This window comes from Camellia sinensis, chromosome 8 (assembly GCF_055761805.1).
Source record: "Camellia sinensis isolate YWXY chromosome 8, ASM5576180v1, whole genome shotgun sequence".
In the NCBI taxonomy this organism is placed as follows: Eukaryota; Viridiplantae; Streptophyta; class Magnoliopsida; order Ericales; family Theaceae; genus Camellia; species Camellia sinensis.
The window spans coordinates 90,904,141-90,927,248 of NC_138968.1; positions in this window are offsets into that span (position 1 = coordinate 90,904,141).

Here is a 23,108-nt window from a genome sequence, read left to right on the forward strand (position 1 = left end):
TCTTAACCTAATCCTCATAATTTTATTATTTGTTATTATCTACCAAGTGATAAAGATATCTATCTATACTATATATATAATCAAATGTAGTGGTTTTGTCAAAAATCTGTAAATATTCATTCCTAAATTCTCATAATTTTAAAATCATCTCTTTCCTACGTGGCAACCCTTTTTTTATTGTCTTTTTTGTTTTCTATTTTCCTCCATTTTCTATTTGTTTGATTAATTAAAATAAAAATTAATTTCATGGCTTATGGATAAATATTTGAATTTCAAAATTCCTCCATATAGATAAACATATAAAAACTGATAAACAATTTATGAAAATTAATTTCATGGTATACAGATAAAGATAAAAATTAAATACTTAATTTCATAACCTATAGATAATTTAAAATTTCTTCCCATAAATAAGTATATAAAAATTGATAAATAATTTATAAAAATTAATTTCATGGCCTACTGATAAAAATAAAGGTTAAAAAATTGATTTAAAAAAAATTACTCATGTTTTTTGCCCTTCACTTTGTACTTTAATTAATTTCATTATAAATAAACATATAAAAAATCATAAATAATTTATGAAAATTTATTTCATGACATTTAGATAAAGATAAAAATTTTAAAAATTATTTGAAAAATAATAATTTCATGACTTATAGATAAATAAACATATATGAATTGATAAATAATTTATAAAAATTAATTCCATGGTCTACAGATAAAGATAAAGATTAACTAATTGATTTACAAAAAAAAAAATTAAAATAATAAAATTTAGATAAATATATGATTTGTTAATCCATATCTATCAAAAACATATCTATCTAAATCTTTATTTTTGGTTTATTTATATTTTTTTTCTCCTTTTATCACATATTATCTTTTTTTATTTTGAATTTTTTATCTTGTGAAATACTCTTATCTATAACTTCTTATCTCCTCTTAACCTAATCCTCATAATTTTTATTATTTGTTATTATCTACCAAGTGATAAAGATATCTATACTATATATATAATCAAATGTAGTGGTTTTGTCAAAAATCTGTAAATATTTATTCCTAAATTCTCATAATTTTAAAATCATCTCTTTCCTACGTGGCAACCCTTTTTTATTGTCTTTCGTGTTTTCTATTTTCCTCCATTTTCTATTTGTTTGATTAATTAAAATGAAAATTAATTTCATGGCTTATGGATAAATATTTGAATTTCAAAATTCCTCCATATAGATAAACATATAAAAACTGATAAATAATTTATGAAAATTAATTTCATGGTATACAGATAAAGATAAAAATTAAATACTTAATTTCATAACTTGTAGATAATTTAAAATTTCTTCCCATAAATAAGCATATAAAAATTGATAAATAATTTATAAAAATTAATTTCATGGCCTACTGATAAAAATAAAGGTTAAAAAATTTATTTAAAAAAAATTACTCATGTTTTTTGCCCTTCACTTTGTACTTTAATTAATTTCATTATAAATAAACATATAAAAAATCATAAATAATTTATGGAAATTTATTTCATGACATTTAGATAAAGATAAAAATTTTAAAAATTATTTGAAAAATAATAATTTCATGACTTATAGATAAATAAACATATAAGAATTGATAAATAATTTATAAAAATTAATTCCATGGTCTACAGATAAAGATAAAGATTAACTAATTGATTTACAAAAAAAAAACTTAAAATAATAAAATTTAGATAAATATATGATTTTTTAATCCATATCTATCAAAAACATATCTATCTAAATCTTTATTTTGGTTTACTTATATTTTTTTTCTCCTTTTATCACATATTATCTTTTTTTTATTTTGAATTTTTTATCTTGTGAAATACTCTTATCTATAACTTCTTATCTCCTCTTAACCTAATCCTCATAATTTTTATTATTTGTTATTATCTACCAAGTGATAAAGATATCTATCTATACTATATATATAATCAAATGTAGTGGTTTTGTCAAAAATCTGTAAATATTCATTCCTAAATTCTCATAATTTTAAAATCATCTCTTTCCTACGTGGCAACCCTTTTTTATTGTCTTTCATGTTTTCTATTTTCCTCCATTTTCTATTTGTTTGATTAATTAAAATGAAAATTAATTTCATGGCTTATGGATAAATATTTGAATTTCAAAATTCCTCCATATAGATAAACATATAAAAACTGATAAATAATTTATGAAAATTAATTTCATGGTATACAGATAAAGTTAAAAATTAAATACTTAATTTCATAACTTATAGATAATTTAAAATTTCTTCCCATAAATAAGCATATAAAAATTGATAAATAATTTATAAAAATTAATTTCATGGCCTACTGATAAAAATAAAGGTTAAAAAATTGATTTAAAAGAAAATTACTCATGTTTTTTGCCCTTCACTTTGTACTTTAATTAATTTCATTATAAATAAACATATAAAAAATCATAAATAATTTATGGAAATTTATTTCATGACATTTAGATAAAGATAAAAATTTTAAAAATTATTTGAAAAATAATAATTTCATGACTTATAGATAAATAAACATATATGAATTGATAAATAATTTATAAAAATTAATTCCATGGTCTACAGATAAAGATAAAGATTAACTAATTGATTTACAAAAAAAAAAATTAAAATAATAAAATTTAGATAAATATATGATTTGTTAATCCATATCTATCAAAAACATATCTATCTAAATCTTTATTTTGGTTTACTTATATTTTTTTTCTCCTTTTATCACATATTACCTTTTTTTATTTTGAATTTTTTATCTTGTGAAATACTCTTATCTATAACTTCTTATCTCCTCTTAACCTAATCCTCATAATTTTATTATTTGTTATTATCTACCAAGTGATAAAGATTAATTATTGTTAACAATCTTTATAATTAACAAATTTTTATGTATATCAAATTTTTATTGTGAAATTTTGAAGATTAATTATTGTTAACATCAACCAAGATGGCCTAACATCATGGCTTGCTGCTATTAAAATATAATTCAAGATTAGAATAATTTATATATCACACAAAATGTATATAGTTTATTTTTTCGTGCATCGCACGGGTTACCGCTAGTTAAATGGAAATGGATGTATGGAATAGTTAGCTATATATATGTGTTTGTCTATCAGGTCAGTTTATTGTATAAATAGATATACCCTACCCAATTTTTTGGGGCGTTACATCCTCAACACAAGATATTATGCTTACTAAGCCTAAGAGTAAGAAAAAAAATTTAGGACACGTGAGGTTTCAATATTTCTTGCTGCAACAATAGCAAAAGACCTGATTACCCATTAAATCTCTTTGGGATACCTTAAAAGCAATCACATTGCAATTCTCATACAAAATGAACAGGCAAAAATTTCTTCTTCCATTCACAATAAAATTTGTTCTGAATTTGCAATATACTTACAATGGGTTTCCCGTTTGTGGGCTTCTCCAACTCCTGATTTGCAAATTGACTAGCAAATATTGGACATTAAATTGGATTTCTCAATGGATGCTCTTATTTCTTCAAACAGATCAACCTCAGTGCTTTGGTTGTTGTCCAAAGAGAAGTCATCACTATCTAATGTAGATTCTGAGTCTACATATCTCCACCTACACAGATCTTCTAGAATTACGGGTAATATGTGAGCTCCAGCCTTCTCAAATCCTTTATTTATAATAAACAACTCTTCTGGATCTAGAACTCCTAATCACGCATGAAGCATTAATGACTTCAAATTTTAACTTGCTCTAATCATATGAAATGAGTTAACATTGGTAGAAGGCACCAAATATTTTAGATTTCTTGTAAAAGCATACTTGCACTAGTGAAAAAAGCACTATCCCAAGCTAAACTTTTGCGCAAGTTGCTTGCTTTTCCTAACTCAGTGGATTCATAAAATAAGAGCTTTTACTCCCTTTGCTCGAGTATTTCTGCTACATTTTCAGGTTCTCGAGAATCTGTGGTCCCAAACAGCTTGAAACCTTCTTGCTCATCTATTTTCTCCAACACTACTGTGAAAATGAATTCAAGAATAAAATGTTTCAGGTGAAAATTGAAAACGAAAAAATGTATTTGTTCAAGTAACTGCAGAATTGTTCCTAATGTTGATACAGAAACTAAGATCTGTTGGTGGTTTTTCATGTAGCCTAAGCGAATTAGAGTCCTTTAGATATTGATGTGTTAGTTATTAGGAATTAGGAGAGTCAAAGATGATGCAAAACTATGAAATATCTCACAAATAAAACGATATCAGAAATTCAGACCTACCATAAAGGAACTACTGTAAAAGATTAAGGTTCTTAAAATTTTGCTTTCATCCCCAAAAGTAACTGAAGAATTAGAAACACAAGTCTATTCTAATGGATTGATTATTAGTCTTAACACTGTGATAAACAATAAGACATGAAAATTAGAATTAGAATATAAACATGCCTATATGGAGCAGAGAAATATCATTCACGTACTATATAACCTACAATTAGATTATTAAAGAGTATTTCTTCCAATATACTTATGATATCTCACATCTATATCTATATATAAGGAAAAAAGGGGTTTCTAACTCACAAGCCTTGTGAGAGCTCCAATATTCCAATCTTAATGTTCTAAGTTTTTGAATTTTTTTTTTTTTTTAAAAAAAAAAAAAAACCTTAGCATTTATTGACTTCTTCTAACTCACAAGTCTTTTTGACTTCTCTTATACCTACTACTATACCCTTTTCAACTTCTCTCATACACTGTAGTTATGATGGGATTGTTAAATTATTTTTATAAAAAATCTAAGAAAATAATTTGTATATTAAAAAAAATCTAAAACAAATATCTATATCTATATCTATATCTATCTATCTATCTATATATCTGTACTATATATATATATGTATATCTATACTATATATATAACCAAATGTAGTTGTTTAGTTAAAAGCCTCCAAATATTTATTCCTAAATTCTTATAATTTTGAAACTCTCTCTTTCCTACGTGTCAACATTCTTTGACTGTCGTTCATGTTTTCTATTTTTCTTCATTTTCTATTTGTTTGATTAATTATAATTAAAATTAATTTCATTGCTTATGGATAAAGATTTGAATTTCAAAATTTCTCCATATAGATAAACATATAAAAACTAAAAATTAATTTTATAGTCTACAGATAAAGATAAAAATTAAAAAATTAATTTAAAAAAATTAATTTCATAACTTATAAATAATTTAAAATTTCTTCCTATAAATAAACAAATAAAAGTTGATAAATAACTTATAAAAATTAATTTCATGGCCTACAAATAAAGATAAAGATTAAATAATTATTTTAAAAAAAAACAAAATTACTCATTTTTTCTTCCCTTCATTTCGTACTTTAATTAATTTCATTATAGATAAACATATAAAAATTCATAAATAATTTATGAAAATTTATTTCATGACCTATAGATAAAGATAAAAATTAAAAAATTATTTAAAAAAATAATTTCATGACTTATAGATAAATAAACATATGAAAAATGATAAATAATTTATAAAAATTAATTTCGTGACCTACAAATAAAGATAAAGATTAAATAATTGATTTACAAAAAAAGTAAAATAATAAAATTTAGATAAAGATATGATTTGTTAATCTATATATCTATCAAAAACATATATATCTGAATCTTTATTTTCATTTGTTCATATTTTTTTTCTCCTATCACATATTATCTTTTTTTATTTTAAATTTTTTATCTTATGAAATGGCCTTATCTATAACTTCTTATCTCCTATTAAATTCTTAACATTCTTTTGATAATTTTTATTATTCGTTATTATCTACCAAGTGATAAAAACCAAATGTAGTTGTTTTGTTAAAAGCCTCCAAATATTTATTCCTAAATTCTCATAATTTTGAAACTCTCTCTTTCCTACGTGGCAACCTTCTTTGACTGCCTTTCATGTTTTCTATTTTTCTTCATTTTCTATTTGTTTGATTAATTATAATTAAAATTAATTTCATTGCTTATAGATAAAGATTTGAATTTCAAAATTCTCCATATAGATAAACATATAAAAACTAAAAAATAATTTTGTAGTCTACAGATAAAGATAAAAATTAAAAAATTAATTTCATAACTTATAGATAATTTAAAATTTCTTCCTATAAATAAACAAATAAAAGTTGATAAATAACTTATAAAAATTAATTTCATGACCTACAAATAAAGATAAAGATTAAATAATTGTTTTTTTTTTAAAAAAAAAACAAAATTACTCATTTTTTCTTCCCTTCATTTCGTACTTTAATTAATTTCATTATAGATAAACATATAAAAATTCATAAATAATTTATGAAAATTTATTTCATGACCTATAGATAAAGATAAAAATTAAAAAATTATTTTAAAAAATAATTTCATGACTTATAGATAAATAAACATATGAAAAATGATAAATAATTTATAAAAATTAATTTCGTGACCTACAAATAAAGATAAAGATTAAATAATTGATTTACAAAAAAAGTAAAATAATAAAATTTAGATAAAGATATGATTTGTTAATCTATATATCTATCAAAAACATATATATCTGAATCTTTATTTTCATTTGTTCATATTTTTTTTCTCCTATCACATATTATCTTTTTTTATTTTAAATTTTTTATCTTATGAAATGTCTTTATCTATAACTTCTTATCTCCTATTAAATTCTTAACCTTCTTTTGATAATTTTTATTATTCGTTATTATCTACCAAGTGATAAAGATTAAAAAAAAATTATTGGCTCTGAATGAGAAAAGTATTAATAATGAAATAATAAAGGCTACATGGGAGAATGCAACACAAAAATCTCACAAAATTAATTTTCTTCACTATATTTATAAAAGATAATAATTTGATATTCTTTCTATTAGTTATTAAAAATAAATTGCAGCAGATCATTGTTATGTTTTTTTTTTTTTAAGACTATCATTCGTTATAGTATTTCTCCAATCCCATCTCTAAATTCTCTCTTTGAAATTTTTGTTTTTTCAATAATTAAGTTTAGAATCAATTTCTTATCAAATTTGTTTTCTTGGTCCTTATCGAAACGAATAAAACTTTCATATAATATATGAAATTAATGAATATAATACAAAGATGATAAGGAAGTACTACATGTTTGTTAATATCTCTATGTTACTTTAGTTGACTTGCTATATTATACTATCAATTTAGAGCCCATATGATTTAATTCAATGTCCATGACTTTATTTGTATTCGACCATTTTTTCCCACATATATAATTTTTTTTTTGGTATATAATGATTAAAGCTATCATTTGTTATATTTCTTCAAGTAAAATTCAAATAATTTTTCATCATTTTTTTTTATAAATAAGATAGATTAAAACTATTCTCTTATATAATTTTTATAATACTATGAAATTCTTATCTTGATTAATTTTTTTAAAATGACGTTGGATCTATGCAAGTATTCTTCAAACTATGGAGAAGCATTTATATTTTTGATATGATATGCGTGTGTCATTGATAGAGGAAATCAAAGATAGAGAGTTGCTAATATAATCAATTAATGATTTGTTTGAGAAGTTCTTTTTATAAGCAAGGCAACAAACTTAGATTAAAATTTTTAAAAAACAACATATAAATTATAATTAAAAGTTGATATTCATAATTTGATCCCACAATAATAATATACACCACTGATTTAAAAGTCCAAGTAAATTTATGATAACTTTTATGAGCTTATAGAATTTCTCTCTTTTAATGTTTTGTTTAGTTTGATACAAGTTATTTATGTTATTAAGTGATTATGATACTATTATTCTCAATAGTTTTTATAATTAATAATTTCTTATGCATGTCAAATTTTATTGTGAAATTTTGTGGGTTAATTATTGTTAACATCTACCCAGATGGCTTAATATCATGGTTTGTCGCTATTAAGATATAATTTAAGATTAAGATGATTTATTTATCACACAAAATATAAATAATCTATTTTTCCGTGCATCGCACGGGTTATCGCTAGTATATATAACACCAAATGTAGTTGTTTTGTCAAAAGCCTCTAAATATTTATTCCTAAATTTTCATAATTTTAAAACTCTCTCTTTCCTACGTGGAAACCTTGTTTGATTGCCGTTCATGTTTTCTATTTCTCTTCATTTTCTATTCGTTTGATTAATTAAAATTAAAATTAATTTCATTAATTATGGATAAAGATTTGAATTTCAAAATTCCTCCATATAGATAAACATATAAAAACTGAAAATTAATTTTATAGTCTATAGATAAAGATAAAAATTAAACAATTAATTTAAAAAAATTAATTTCTATAAATTTCATGACTTATAGATAAATAAACATATAAAAATTGATAAATAATTTATGAAGATTAATTCTGTGGCCTACAGATAAAGATAAAGATTAAATAATTGATTTTTAAAAAATTAAAATAATAAAATTTAGATAAAGATATGATTTGTTAATCTATATATTTATCAAAAACATATATATCTAAATCTTTATTTTGATTTAGGCATATTTTTTTTCTCCTATCACATACTATCTTTCTTTTATTTTAAATTTTTTATCTTATGAAATGCCGTTATCTATAACTTTTTATCTCCTATTAAATTCTTAACCTTCTCTTGATAATTTTATTATTCGTTATTATCTACTAAGTGATAAAGATTTTTAAAAAAAAATTATTAGCTCTGAATGAGAAAAGTATTAATAATGAAATTGGTTCGCTTTGTATGAGAAGAGTATTAATAATGAAATAATATAGGCTACATGGGAGAAGGCAGCACAAAAATCTCACAAAATTAATTTTCTTCACTATATTTATAAAAAGTAATAATTTGATATTCTTTCTATTAATTATTTAAAATAATTTGTATTAGATCATTGTTATGCTTCTTTTTTTTTTTTCTTTTATAAGGCATTCATTATAGTATTTCTTCAATCCCATCTCTAAATTCTCTATTTGAAATTTTTGTTTTTTCAATAATTAAGTTTAGAATAAATTTCTTATCAAATTTGTTTTCTTGGTCCTTATTTTATTGAAGGATCGAGACGAATAAAACTTTCATATAATATGTGAAATTAATGAATATAATACAAAGATGATAGGAAAGTACTAAATATTTATCAATATCTCTATATTATTATTAGTTGATTTGCTAGATTATACTATCAATTTAGAGCTCATATGATTTAATTCAATGTCCATGACTTTATTTGTATTCGACCATTTTTTCATTGAGTAACCGATATAATTTTTTTTGGGGGTATATAATGATTAAAGCTATCATTTGTTACATTTTTTCAAGTAAAATTCAAATAATTTTTCATCATTTTTTTATAAATAAAATGGATTAAAACTATTCTCTTATATAATTTTTATAATACTATGAAATTCTTATATTGATTAATTTTTTTAAAATGACGTAGAAACTATGCATATAGCGACCCCGGTCTTTTCCCACTTGATTATTGTATCCGGACTTAGGTTCCGTAGATTCTGTCATTGTATAATTGTTGTTGTTGTCCCTTATTTTCTCTTTTGGAATTATAGGGTGTGTTGGGCAGGTTTGTTTCAGGTTGGTTGGGTTTAGAAACCAAGTGATGCTGTCCAGGTTTTTGGTTCTTCGCTCGAGCGAGGAGTTGTTCGCTCGAGCGAGTGGTTGCGTTTGATTTGGACCTGTAGCTGTGCATTCTTGGCTCGAGCGAGATTTTCTTCGCTCGAGCAATAGTTCCTTCGCTCGAGCGTGTGTCTTGTTGCAGACCTGAGGGTTTGAGTTCTTCGCTCGATCGAGCTTTCTTTCGCTCGAGCGAGCTTTTGAGTTGTTGGCTCGAGCAAGGCTTCCTTGGCTCGAGCGTAGTTTCTCTGTGTCTGGTCGCTCGAGCGACCAAGTCTTCGCTCGAGCGAGCCTGTCCAGTTTATATACGCAGCAGCGGGTTTTGATCAGTTTTTTCTTATTCTTTTTGGTTCTAAACCCTAGGTCCGACTTCTCTCCCTCAAAACTCATCTTCTCTTTAGGTGTTCATCTACTTCTAGTGTGAATCCATCTTAAGTTCTTTGTAAGAAAGTTAGAGGGCGGCTTGGACTTCATTCTAATCTGAACATTTGGTGATTTGGAGCACATTGGAATTTGGGCATTCATCTCTATCTTCTCCATTCGGGTTATTTTCTTCAAGGTAGGGATTTCCTACTCCATTTTATAGGTTTTGTTCTAAGCTTTGGTAATTTGATATGTTGGGGATACTTTGGTAAATTTTGGGGAAAAACCCTAGTTGTATTATTGAATTAATTTGTATAAGTAATTCATGGAATTGGGAAAAGATGGTTAAATTCATGGAATTGGGGAATTCATTGGTTAGATAGCGTAATTGGGTAATTGGAATTATTTGTCTATTGAATTGTTGACATAGTTATTTTCAGTTTAGAAATAACTGTTTTGGGCTATCGGTGGAGGATAGTCGTGATTGTTGTAGACATTGCATGTGGATTAGGAATAACTGAAACTAATCACATTGGTTAAGTCATTAATTTTGACTATGGCATTGATACAGAAAATATGTGTATTGATTGAGCATTGCATTTGCATACATTGTTTTGTGTGTGGGAGGAGATAGGGGATGTACTCCACGGTTTAGGGGAAGATAGGGGATGGACCTCTAAACCGGATTTTGTTTGGGAGGAGATAGGGGATGGACTCCATTAGCATCACATTTATGTGTGCTTATTTATATAGAAGTGTTTTATTGATACAGCACTAAAATGTGTATCAATTTGGAAGTATGAAGTGTTTGATTTGAGCTTGAGTCTCATTTGTTTGTTGATATTGGAAGGATGTGAATATGATATATGTGATTCACTGTTATAAGTTTGGCCAGGTTCTGAGCCATGTTGATAAAATTGGAAAGTAAAACGTATCTTTGGCAATAGTGTCATGAGACTGTAAAATGAAGTAATTGATTATTTTGGTTAACCATCTGTTGAATGCTATTGCTTTATTCATTGCTTATATGTGGTTTAGTATATTTCTATTGGGCTGTGGCTCACCCTTTATGGGAACATCATTTTCAGGTTCAGGTGATAAACTACCTCCAAGGACTTAGCTTGGGAGGGTTTGGCTTCTGGTTTGAAGAAGACTACCTTTAGTTAATTGTCTTTATTTATTAGTACATGTAAACATTCAAGCCTCGGGCTTTTCTTGTATTGAGTTAGAACTCATATTTTTGTATCCAAGTGTTGGCTTGGAAAGATGTAAGCCTGTAAGGCATTTTATTCAATGTTACATGTAATGCTTTATTTAGTAATACTCTGATGAATGAATTAATAAATTGTCTTCTTTAAATAATGCATGTCAATGATATATAATGGGTTAATTTTGAGGGCGTTACAACTTGGTATCAGAGCGTACCGGGTTTGAATACTTTGGGTACGTGGGAAGTGATTAGTATCACATTGGGTTCGTCTCGTTTGATAGAGACTTAGTGTAATGTTATATGCTTATGTGATAACATGTTTATGTGATTATGTGGGTATGGAATGTAGTTTCTAGGATGTTGATTGGACCCTTGAGTTTCTAGTAGTCTTGTTGGAAAGGCACTTGATCACTGCTGCTTCCAACCGGAACTATAGTAACGCATCGGGACTATCATTATCCGGGAATGAAATTCGTAGATGCTTATGTGATTATGTGCTTACGTGGAATGTATTATTGTTGTCCATTGCATTAGGACGCGAGTGTTTAGCTTCGGCACATTTATTAATGTGCTAATGTCTCTGTTTCCTTTATTAGGATGTCAGGACGAGGACGAGGACGCGGTAGGCGTGGTAGGCCGGGTAGGCAGGAGGTGCCTGTGCCAGAGGAGATTCCGGCAGTTCAGGAGGGAATTGGCCAGGCTAATGTGGCCGAGCCAGTAGGCCAGCAGGCTATGGGCGCTTTAGCTCGAGAGATAGCAGGAGCATTCAGGGAGTCAGTAGGCATTCTCAGAGCTGAGAATCAAGCTCAAGTTGTTGCTGCTGATGCAGGACCTTCCTTTCTGAAGAGGGAGTTCTTCCGGTCTAATCCGGATGAATTTGTGGGTGATCCAAAAGAGCCGCTTAAGGCAGATGAATGGCTCGAACAGACAACGAAGACGTTTGAGATGCTTGGCATCGAAGACGAGGGGTTGAGAGTGACCTTGGCATCTTTCCAGTTGAAGGGGGATGCAGGTCAGTGGTGGAAGTTTACTAAGGGGCGTATAGGAGGTACGTGGGAGGCTTTTGTGAATGCTTTCCAGGAGAAATTCTTATCTCCAGCTGTCAGGGAGAAGCTGCGAGACCAGTTTTGTCAGCTTAAGCAGTTGAGTTCTTCAGTGGCCGAGTTTGAGGCTGCATTTACTAGTTTGTCCAGGTTTGCACCTGAGTTGGTGGCGTCTGAGGAACGCCGTTGTATTGAGTTTGAGAAGAAGTTGAGGCGTGGCCTCAAGCTGAGAGTTGGGGGAACTATGATTCGGGATTATGGGCGTATGGTTGATGCTGCAACCCACATGGAAATTATGATGCAGGAGGAGGAGGAGGGACAGAAGGGCTTCAAGAGGAGTCAGGATGGTCAGAGTGATGGTAGGAGACAGAAGGGTTTTAATCCTCAGCAGTCTCAGGGTAGCTTTTCTAGATCGACTTTTCCTGTGCCAAGTGCTAGTTCGGGGAAAGGCAGTCAGGGAGACATTACCTGTTTCAAGTGTGGCCAGCTGGGCCACAAGTCTCCAGTTTGTCCTCAGAGGGGAGGAGTTCAGAGAGCAGCATCTTCTTCAGCTCGGTCTCAGAGCCAGAGTCAAGGTAGAGGCCAGCCACTCTCGTGTTATCAGTGTGGTCAGCCAGGGCATATGAAGAGGTATTGCCCGCAGTTGGGTGGCACATCTGGTGCATCTGGTTTGAGGCCGATTCAGGGTCAGCAGCCAGCTCAGTCGGGTCAGGCCTCGAGGGCCAATCAGGGGGGGGCTTCATCGTCTCAGTCGGTGCAGCAATCTTATGCTCCTAGGGTTGAGCAAGTTGATCAGAGGTCGTCTGGGCGCATGTATGCTGTTACCGCGCAGGATCTTGTACCAGCGCCATCAGTTGTGAGAGGTACCTTTTTGTTTTGCAACTCGGTTGCTAATGTTTTGATTGATACGGGTGCATCTCATTCCTTTGTGTCTGCTGCATTTGCATCTGTTTTGGAGTTGGAGTTAGCACAGCTAGCATCTCCTATTTGTGTAGTGTCACCTCTTGGGGGTGAATTGATTTTGAAACAAGGTGTTAGGGGTTGTGATATAGAGGTTGATTATCATAGAATCCCATTTTCCTTTGTAGTTATGCCTATGAGGGGTTTCGATGTTATTTTGGGTATGGACTGGTTATCGTCATACCGGGCAGTTATTGATTGCTACCGCCAGAGGGTCACTTGTTGTACTGTGAGCAGAGAGTATTTTCATTTTCTGGGGGACCGGGTTGGTGATGTGTTGCCACCGGGGTATGTTCCACGAGGACGGAGTGAGCTTAGTGGTCTACTTGCTAACCTTTCGATTAGTGAGGATGTTGAGACACAGATTGTGTTGCCAAGGGTGGTTTGTGAGTACTCGGACGTCTTTCCCGAGGATCTTGTTGATTTGCCACCGCATAGGGAGATTGAGTTCTCCATTGACCTAGTGCCCGGCACGGCACCGATTTCGATGGCACCTTATCGTTTTGCCCCAGCTGAGTTAGTTGAGTTGAAGATCCAACTTCAGGAGTTGCTAGATAAGGGCTTTATTCGTCCTAGTGTTTCACCGTGGGGAGCACCAGCCCTCTTTGTTAAAAAGAAAGGAGGCGCTTTGAGACTTTGTATAGATTACCGGAAATTGAATCGGGCTACGGTTAAGAATAAGTACCCTATGCCTCGTATAGATGATCTATTTGACCAGTTGAAGGGTTCCCGTTGTTTCTCTAAGATAGACTTGAGATCGGGTTACCACCAGTTGAGGGTCAGGGAAGAGGATATTTCGAAGACGGCATTCCGTACGCGGTATGGCCACTATGAGTTTCTGGTGATGCCATTTGGGCTCACCAATGCACCAGCAGTTTTTATGGATTTGATGAACCGGATCTTCCGGAAGTTCTTGGATCGGTTTGTAGTCGTTTTTGTGGATGATATTCTTATCTATTCGCCTTCTGAGGAGGAGCACGAGGAACACTTGAGAGTGGTGCTTGAGTTACTTAGAGCCCATAGGCTGTATGCCAAGTTTGGGAAGTGTGAGTTCTGGCTGAGGGAAGTCAAATTCTTAGGCCACGTGGTATCCGGGAAAGGAGTGTCTGTTGATACATCTAAGGTGGAGGCAGTGCAGGATTGGGCACAGCCTAAGAGTGTATTTGAGATCCGCAGTTTTCTGGGATTAGCTGGGTATTACTGTCGGTTTGTGAAAGATTTCTCCAGATTAGCTTCGCCTTTGACTAGATTGACTCGGAAGGGAGTCAAATTTGTATGGAGTGAGACTTGTGAAAAGTCGTTTCAGGAGTTGAAAGTTAGACTGACCACCACTCCAGTATTGATTATTCCAGAGAGAGGGTTGGGTTATACAGTTTATTGTGACGCCTCACGAGAGGGTCTGGGTTGTGTGTTAATGCAAGAGGGGAAAGTAGTTGCCTATGGCTCACGTCAGTTGAAAATTCACGAGCAGAATTACCCTACGCATGATCTAGAGTTAGCAGCTGTGATATTTGCCTTGAAGATTTGGAGGCATTATCTTTATGGTGAGAAATTTGAGGTATTCTCGGATCATAAGAGTCTGAAATATTTGTTAACACAGAAAGATTTGAACTTGAGACAGAGGAGGTGGATGGAGTTCATAGAGGATTATGACTTTGAGTTGCATTATCATCCGGGAAAGGCCAATGTGGTGGCCGATGCCCTTAGCAGAAAACCTATTGGTGTCATAGCTAGTATAGCCATCCGAGAATGGGAGATGTTGGGTGCACTTGGGGAGTTTGATTTACTTCTGGGCGAATCCGTTGAGGCTGCGGCCTTATTTTCTGTTATTGCACGGCCTACACTTGTGACTCTAGTGTTAGAGGCTCAGAGAGGTGACTTTGAGGTAGAATCTCTTCGTGAGAAGATTTCCGGTGGGAAGGTTGAGAAGGGTTTGACGGTATATTCCGACCTGAGTGTGAGATACCGAGATCGTCTGTTTGTGCCGGAGTCTTGCCGAGAGGAGGTACTCCGAGAGTTTCATCATTCACGTCTTGCGGTGCATCCGGGGGGCACTAAGATGTATCGGGATTTGGGTCGCCAGTTCTGGTGGCGGGGTATGAAGAGAGATGTGGCAGCTTTCGTATCTAAGTGCCTTACTTGTCAGCAAGTGAAGGCTGAACATCAGAGGCCAGCGGGTTTGTTGCAACCCTTGCCTATTGCCGAGTGGAAGTGGGAGCATGTCACTATGGACTTCGTTGTAGGTCTTCCGAGGACTCAGCGGGGTAGTGATGCTAGTTGGGTGGTTGTAGACCGGTTGACTAAGTCGGCGCACTTCATTCCTATGCGCGTGAGAGATTCGGTAGATCATCTTGCCGACTTGTACATTCGGGACATAGTGAGGTTACACGGGGTCCCAGTGACGATCGTCTCAGATAGAGATCCTCGTTTTACTGCCAGGTTGTGGCAGAGTTTGCAGAGTGCCTTAGGCACTAAGTTGACCTTTAGCACGGCTTATCATCCTCAGACTGACGGACAGTCCGAGCGTACTATTCAGATACTTGAGGATATGCTTCGGGGTTGTGTTCTAGACTTTAGTGGATCGTGGGAGAGGCACTTGCCGTTAGTAGAGTTTGCCTACAACAACAGTTTCCAGTCTAGTATCGGTATGGCACCATTTGAGGCCTTGTATGGCCGACCGTGTAGATCTCCTGTTTGTTGGGCTGAGGTGGGTGATGCACCTCTGTTGGGTCCGGAGTTGGTGAGGGAAACGACGGAAAAAGTTGAGCTTATCCGTAAGAGGCTTGTTACAGCACGAGTCGTCAGAAATCTTATGCCGACCGTAGGAGGAGACCCTTGGTGTTTGCGGTGGGTGATCACGTCTTTCTGAAGATATCACCTAGACGGGGTTTGATGAGGTTTGGGAAGAGTGGGAAGTTGTCCCCTCGGTTCATTGGTCCGTTCGAGATCCTTGAGAGGATTGGCGAGGCTGCTTATCGTTTAGCTTTGCCGCCGCAGTTGTCCGGAGTACATGACGTGTTTCATGTGAGTATGCTTCGGAAGTATGAGCCGGATCCATCACATGTGTTGGATTGGACCGATTTAGTGGTTGATGAGGATGTCTCGTATGAGGCGAGACCGGTTTGGGTATTGGATAGGCGGGATCAAGTTTTGCGAGGCAAGACCATCCCTTTGGTAAAAGTTTTGTGGAAACATCATGGAGTGGAGGAAGCCACTTGGGAGCGTGAATTGGAAGTCCGTGAAAAATACCCGGACATGTTTATTCATTTGTAATCTTGTATTTAGATTTTGTAATATTGTTGAACTTAAGAGCTTTACATATGTCTTAAGTTGTAAAACGTTGAGTATGTTTTGGTAAATGGGTGTATCTTGAAACTTGCTTCATTATAGAAGTTTAGTATAGCATTGCATATGTTGATTACATTGCTGAGTGTGTTATATATATCATGCAATTGAATATGATATGGGGATTGTTAACATTGAAAGGAATAATGCATAATAATGATACAGGTTGAGATATATGTCGTGTTATATATTTAATATGAGATGCCTCTTGATAAAGAGATGAAATGACCAGTTTTGGGTCAAGATGTTTACTAATGAATTGTTAAAAAAAAATCTGTTTTCAAAAACTTATGCTTAATTTCGAGGACGAAATTCTTTGAAGGGGGGGAGGTTATAGCGACCCCGGTCTTTTCCCACTTGATTATTGTATCCGGACTTAGGTTCCGTAGATTCTGTCATTGTATAATTGTTGTTGTTGTCCCTTATTTTCTCTTTTGGAATTATAGGGTGTGTTGGGCAGGTTTGTTTCAGGTTGGTTGGGTTTAGAAACCAAGTGATGCTGTCCAGGTTTTTGGTTCTTCGCTCGAGCGAGGAGTTGTTCGCTCGAGCGAGTGGTTGCGTTTGATTTGGACCTGTAGCTGTGCATTCTTGGCTCGAGCGAGATTTTCTTCGCTCGAGCGAGTGAGTTCATCCTTCGCTCGAGCAATAGTTCCTTCGCTCGAGCGTGTGTCTTGTTGCAGACCTGAGGGTTTGAGTTCTTCGCTCGATTGAGCTTTCTTTCGCTCGAGCGAGCTTTTGAGTTGTTGGCTCGAGCAAGGCTTCCTTGGCTCGAGCGTAGTTTCTCTGTGTCTGGTCGCTCGAGCGACCAAGTCTTCGCTCGAGCGAGCCTGTCCAGTTTATATACGCAGCAGCGGGTTTTGATCAGTTTTTTCTTATTCTTTTTGGTTCTAAACCCTAGGTCCAACTTCTCTCCCTCAAAACTCATCTTCTCTTTAGGTGTTCATCTACTTCTAGTGTGAATCCATCTTAAGTTCTTTGTAAGAAAGTTAGAGGGCGGCTTGGGCTTCATTCTAATCTGAACATTTGGTGATTTGGAGCACATTGGAATTTGGGCATTCATCTCTATCTTCTCCATTCGGGTTATTTTCTTCAAGGTAGGGATTTCCTACTCCATTTTATAGGTTTTGTTCTAAGCTTTGGTAATTTGATATGTTGGGGATACTTTGGTAAATTTTGGGGAAAAACCCTAGTTGTATTATTGAATTAATTTGTATAAGTAATTCATGGAATTGGGAAAAGATGGTTAAATTCATGGAATTGGGGAATTCATTGGTTAGATAGCGTAATTGGGTAATTGGAATTATTTGCCTATTGAATTGTTGACATAGTTATTTTCAGTTTAGAAATAACTGTTTTGGGCTATCGGTGGAGGATAGTCGTGATTGTTGTAGACATTGCATGTGGATTAGGAATAACTAAAACTAATCACATTGGTTAAGTCATTAATTTTGACTATGGCATTGATACAGAAAATATGTGTATTGATTGAGCATTGCATTTGCATACATTGTTTTGTGTGTGGGAGGAGATAGGGGATGTACTCCACGGTTTAGGGGAAGATAGGGGATGGACCTCTAAACCGGATTTTGTTTGGGATGAGATAGGGGATGGACTCCATTAGCATCACATTTATGTGTGCTTATTTATATAGAAGTGTTTTATTGATACAGCACTAAAATGTGTATCAATTTGGAAGTATGAAGTGTTTGATTTGAGCTTGAGTCTCATTTGTTTGTTGATATTGGAAGGATGTGAATATGATATATATGATTCACTGTTATAAGTTTGGCCAGGTTCTGAGCCATGTTGATAAAATTGGAAAGTAAAACGTATCTTTGGCAATAGTGTCATGAGACTGTAAAATGAAGTAATTGATTATTTTGGTTAACCATCTGTTGAATGCTATTGCTTTATTCATTGCTTATATGTGGTTTAGTATATTTCTATTGGGCTGTGGCTCACCCTTTATGGGAACATCATTTTCAGGTTCAGGTGATAAACTACCTCCAAGGACTTAGCTTGGGAGGGTTTGGCTTCTGGTTTGAAGAAGACTACCTTTAGTTAATTGTCTTTATTTATTAGTACATGTAAACATTCAAGCCTCGGGCTTTTCTTGTATTGAGTTAGAACTCATATTTTTGTATCCAAGTGTTGGCTTGGAAAGATGTAAGCCTGTAAGGCATTTTATTCAATGTTGCATGTAATGTTTTATTTAGTAATACTCTGATGAATGAATTAATAAATTGTCTTCTTTAAGTAATGCATGTCAATGATATATAATGGGTTAATTTTGAGGGCGTTACAATGCAAGTATTATTCAAACTATGGAGAAGGATTTATACTTTGATATGATATGTGTGTGTCATTGATAGAGGAAATCAAAGATATAGAGTTGCTAATATAATCAATTAATAATTTGTTTGAGAAGTTCTTTTTATAAGCAAGGCAACAAACTTAGATTAAAAGTTTTTCAAAATTACTTATAAATTATAATTAAAAGTTGATATTTATTTATAATTTGATCCCACAATAATAATATACACCACTGATTTAAAAGTCCAAGTAAATTTATGATAACTTTTCTTAGCTTATAGAATTTCTCTTTTAATGTTTTGTTTAGTTTGATACAAGTTACTTATGTTATCAAGTAATTGTGATATTATTATTCTCAACAATTTTTATAATTAATAATTTCTTATGCATATCAAATTTTATTGTAAAATTATGTGGGTTAATTATTGTTAACATCTACCCAGATGGCTTAATATCATGGCTTTTCGCTATTAAGACATAATTTAAGATTAAGATGATTTATTTATCACACAAAATATATATAGTCAATTTTTTTGTGCATCGCACGGGTTACCGTTAGTTAAGATATAAGTACAAAGTATTGTATTGGCAGAGATTAGGTGACTAGTTACAATTTATAAAGCATGGATAGAGGGATACAAGATAGAGGTATGACATAATATGGATACATCGATACAAATTCTGAAAAAGTAGGATATAGATTATGTTAAAGGATACGACCTTGTATAAAAATATACATAAATTAAAAAGTAATTTTGTCATAAATCTTTTAGGATAGACTATTTTTCTTTATTTATCTATAATTAGGAAACACTCTAATTTGGCGAAGCCAAGTCAAACTTTCGATTTCTAGAAAAAGTTCAATAAAAATTGATTAATTTATTTAGATGGTGATAATTAATGAAATCATTTGAGAGTCGCATAGTTATTTTATATACACGGTTACATAACCACCGTGAAGTATGTAAGCTCTCTACTTCCAGTCCCATGTTCCGCATATAACTCCACTACCATCAAGAGTTGCAATGCTTCCCTACGATGTATTCACGCACATCAAGCATGTGTTGACTTTCTAGTCTACCAAATAGTCTTAATTTCAAGCTACTAGAAGTCACAGCATGCAAAAAAATTCAAAGTGCTATATTGGCTGAGATTAAGTGACTAGTTGCAATCTATAAAGCATGGAATGGGATACAAGATAAAGGTATGACACAATATGGATACATCGATACAAATTCTGGAAAAGTATGATATGGATTATGTTAAAGATACGACAATATATAAACATATATAAATTTAAAAAGTAATTTTGTGAAGACTTTTTTTCAAACTACTAGAAGTCATAGCACGCACAAAGTGTGCATAAATCATTGAAAGACAATAAACAATTATAAATATAAAATTTATGGCATAAATGAAATGTTACTAGAAATGATGCTTTAAATTACTTCAAAACATCAGCAACCCAGTAAATTTTAAAAAAAAAATGGACAAAAAGAAAAATAAAAAATCAATCAACAAAATATTCAAAGTCTCTGTTTAATTTTATGTTTAGAATATCATCAATTTTTGTTTTTTTTTTCATGGGATATAATACCATCATCAAATTGAAGTTATTTAATCTCTTTGTAACACACTTGACATAGGAAATTAATAACAATGAATGAAATGAAAATTGTAGGCAGATAGATCACTATATCTAGCTAAGCATATAGCGACAATGACTATAAAAAGCATCATACACAACATCACACAAAAAAAATCAAAATAAATTATATATATATACATACAATTTATGGTAGATGTATATGTACGGAAAAATGAAGAAAAGTCTTTTGAGTGATGTCATTTAAACCGAGGTGGTGGTGATAGTATAAAATTACTGAACAAATCCAAGGAGATAATTGAATGTTCTTCTTCTCTATACTATTGGTTTGGAGGAATTGGAAAGTCTATTCCTCTTTGATAGAGCAAATATATCTATATAATACACGCAGAGACGATGTACTTTCCAACTCTGTTTTTTCCACTTTAACAAGAAACTGAATGACAATCATTATTTAATCAAAGACCCAACCTACCCTGAGGCCTTTGAGCAAAAATGTTATACTTCAAGTTGCAACACTAGTATAAGCAGGAAAACACTTGATCTATAATAGCACTTGCACCACAGACATCCTCCAATTCATATAGGAAACCATTTGATTTGAAAGAGAAAGTTGGCAAGTGAACAGGGCCGGCCCTGCCCTAAGGCAGGTAAGGCTTGTGCCTTAGGCCCCATATTTTGGCCCAAAAATAGGGCCTCCAAATTTAAAAAATTGTTATAGGTTCAACCTTTTTTTTTTTTGGTTTTAAGATCAATTTAAAGGGCCCCAAATGTTTTATTGGGCCCATGTATAATTTAGCCCATATTTATTTATAAATGTGTTTGGCCCATATTTATTAAAATGAAAATATATAAATAAATAAATAAAAAACAATAGGGCCCCTAAATTTGGTAAAACATATAAACATATATAACATAGGGCCCCTAAATTTGGCCCAAAAATAGGGCCCCTAAATTTGGTAAAATATTATAGGCTCAATGTTTTTTTTTTTTTTTTGGTTTTAGGATCAGTTTAAAGAGCCCCAAAATATTTTTTTGGGTCCATGTATGATTTACTCCATATTTATTTATAAGTGTAGTTTGGTCCATATTTATTAAAATGAAAATATATATTAAAAAAAAAGTGTTTGGGCTCAAGAAAAATAATACATACAATATATGGGCCCTATTTTTTTTATTTTTTATTTTTACCTTCTTTATCTATTAGATTTTAGTGGAATAAATAATTTTGCTCAAATTTTTTTACCTAGGTCTTTATCAATTTTAATTGAATAATTTTTTCCTAATTTTTTTGTTCTAATTTTGTTTTATTAAATTGTTTTATTTATAATTTTATTAATTATATGTGTAAGTAAATTTTTTTATGGCTACAAACAAATAAAAAAATTGCAACTTATCATTTTATTCATGAATTTTTTTTCAATATAAAAGGGCCCCATTTCCGAAATTCGCCTTAGGCCCCGACGAACTCATGGCCGGCCCTGCAAGTGAAAAGCAGTTTCGGGAGAAGTTGTCAGGATGTGAATTTGTGGTAAGTTGATTTTAATGTTTCTAAGTGGAAAGGAGTTTGTGAGAATTTTGATTATTGCCCATAACTTGATAGAAGAAAAATAATACACAGCTTCAGTACATGATCGACACCAAAATGAGCCCCTTTATATATTAATATTGATAATATATTCATATAAGATATATTGAGGGTTCATTATGTCCACTCGAACTTGGACCAAATTTGACATGCTTTATTCTAAATGTTTCCCAATTCTTCTTACCTAGAAACTACTCTTGTATTTATCCTAACAATTACTCTAATGCTATGCAAGAAATACTCAACTTTCAAAATAAGTTATACACATGATCTAGATGATGCAGAACGTGATATGCGGATTTATTTATTTGCATTTTTTTGATTTATGTTTATTTATTTTTTTTATTAATAATTTAATTAAAACCTTAGTATATTTAGTTACTTATTTTATTACAAATTAGGCTTCCAAATAATGTCATGATTTACTTTGTTATTTTTAATTAGGGTTTCCTATGTTGCCTGTATATATGGCTCTATGTAATAGTTTTAGGTTAGCTTTGAGATAATAATATTGGCTAGTTAAAGGTTGTGGCCATTTCTCTGAGATTAAGGTTTTGACCATTGTATTCTTCTTCTCTATTCTAGTTTTGCTCAAAACTTTTTGATCTTCTCTTTTAGATCAATTCTCCACACATTCTGATTTTAGGATCAATTGAATAGCCGATTTAGTACTTGTTTGAAATAAAATAAAATAAATTTCAAATTATAGATACATTTAAGAGGTATCAAATAGGTTTATGCTAGTATCTGAGAAGTATTGATATTCGATACAAATGCAACTCTCATCTAGAAGTATCCGTATTTCATAGGTTGCAATGAATGTCAAATCTATAGGAGAGGTACTCCGAAATCCGAATTAAATTAGGGGGAAGAAGTTCGGGTGAATGCTAGAATCTTTCCCAAACCCTACAATGTTAGGTTTTGAAGAATATATATATATATATACAAGTAGAAACTAATATACTATCTAATCAAAGTTGGATTCTTTGATTTTGTTATTAATACCCTCAAGCAACTTAACCCTTCAAGTACAATTTAA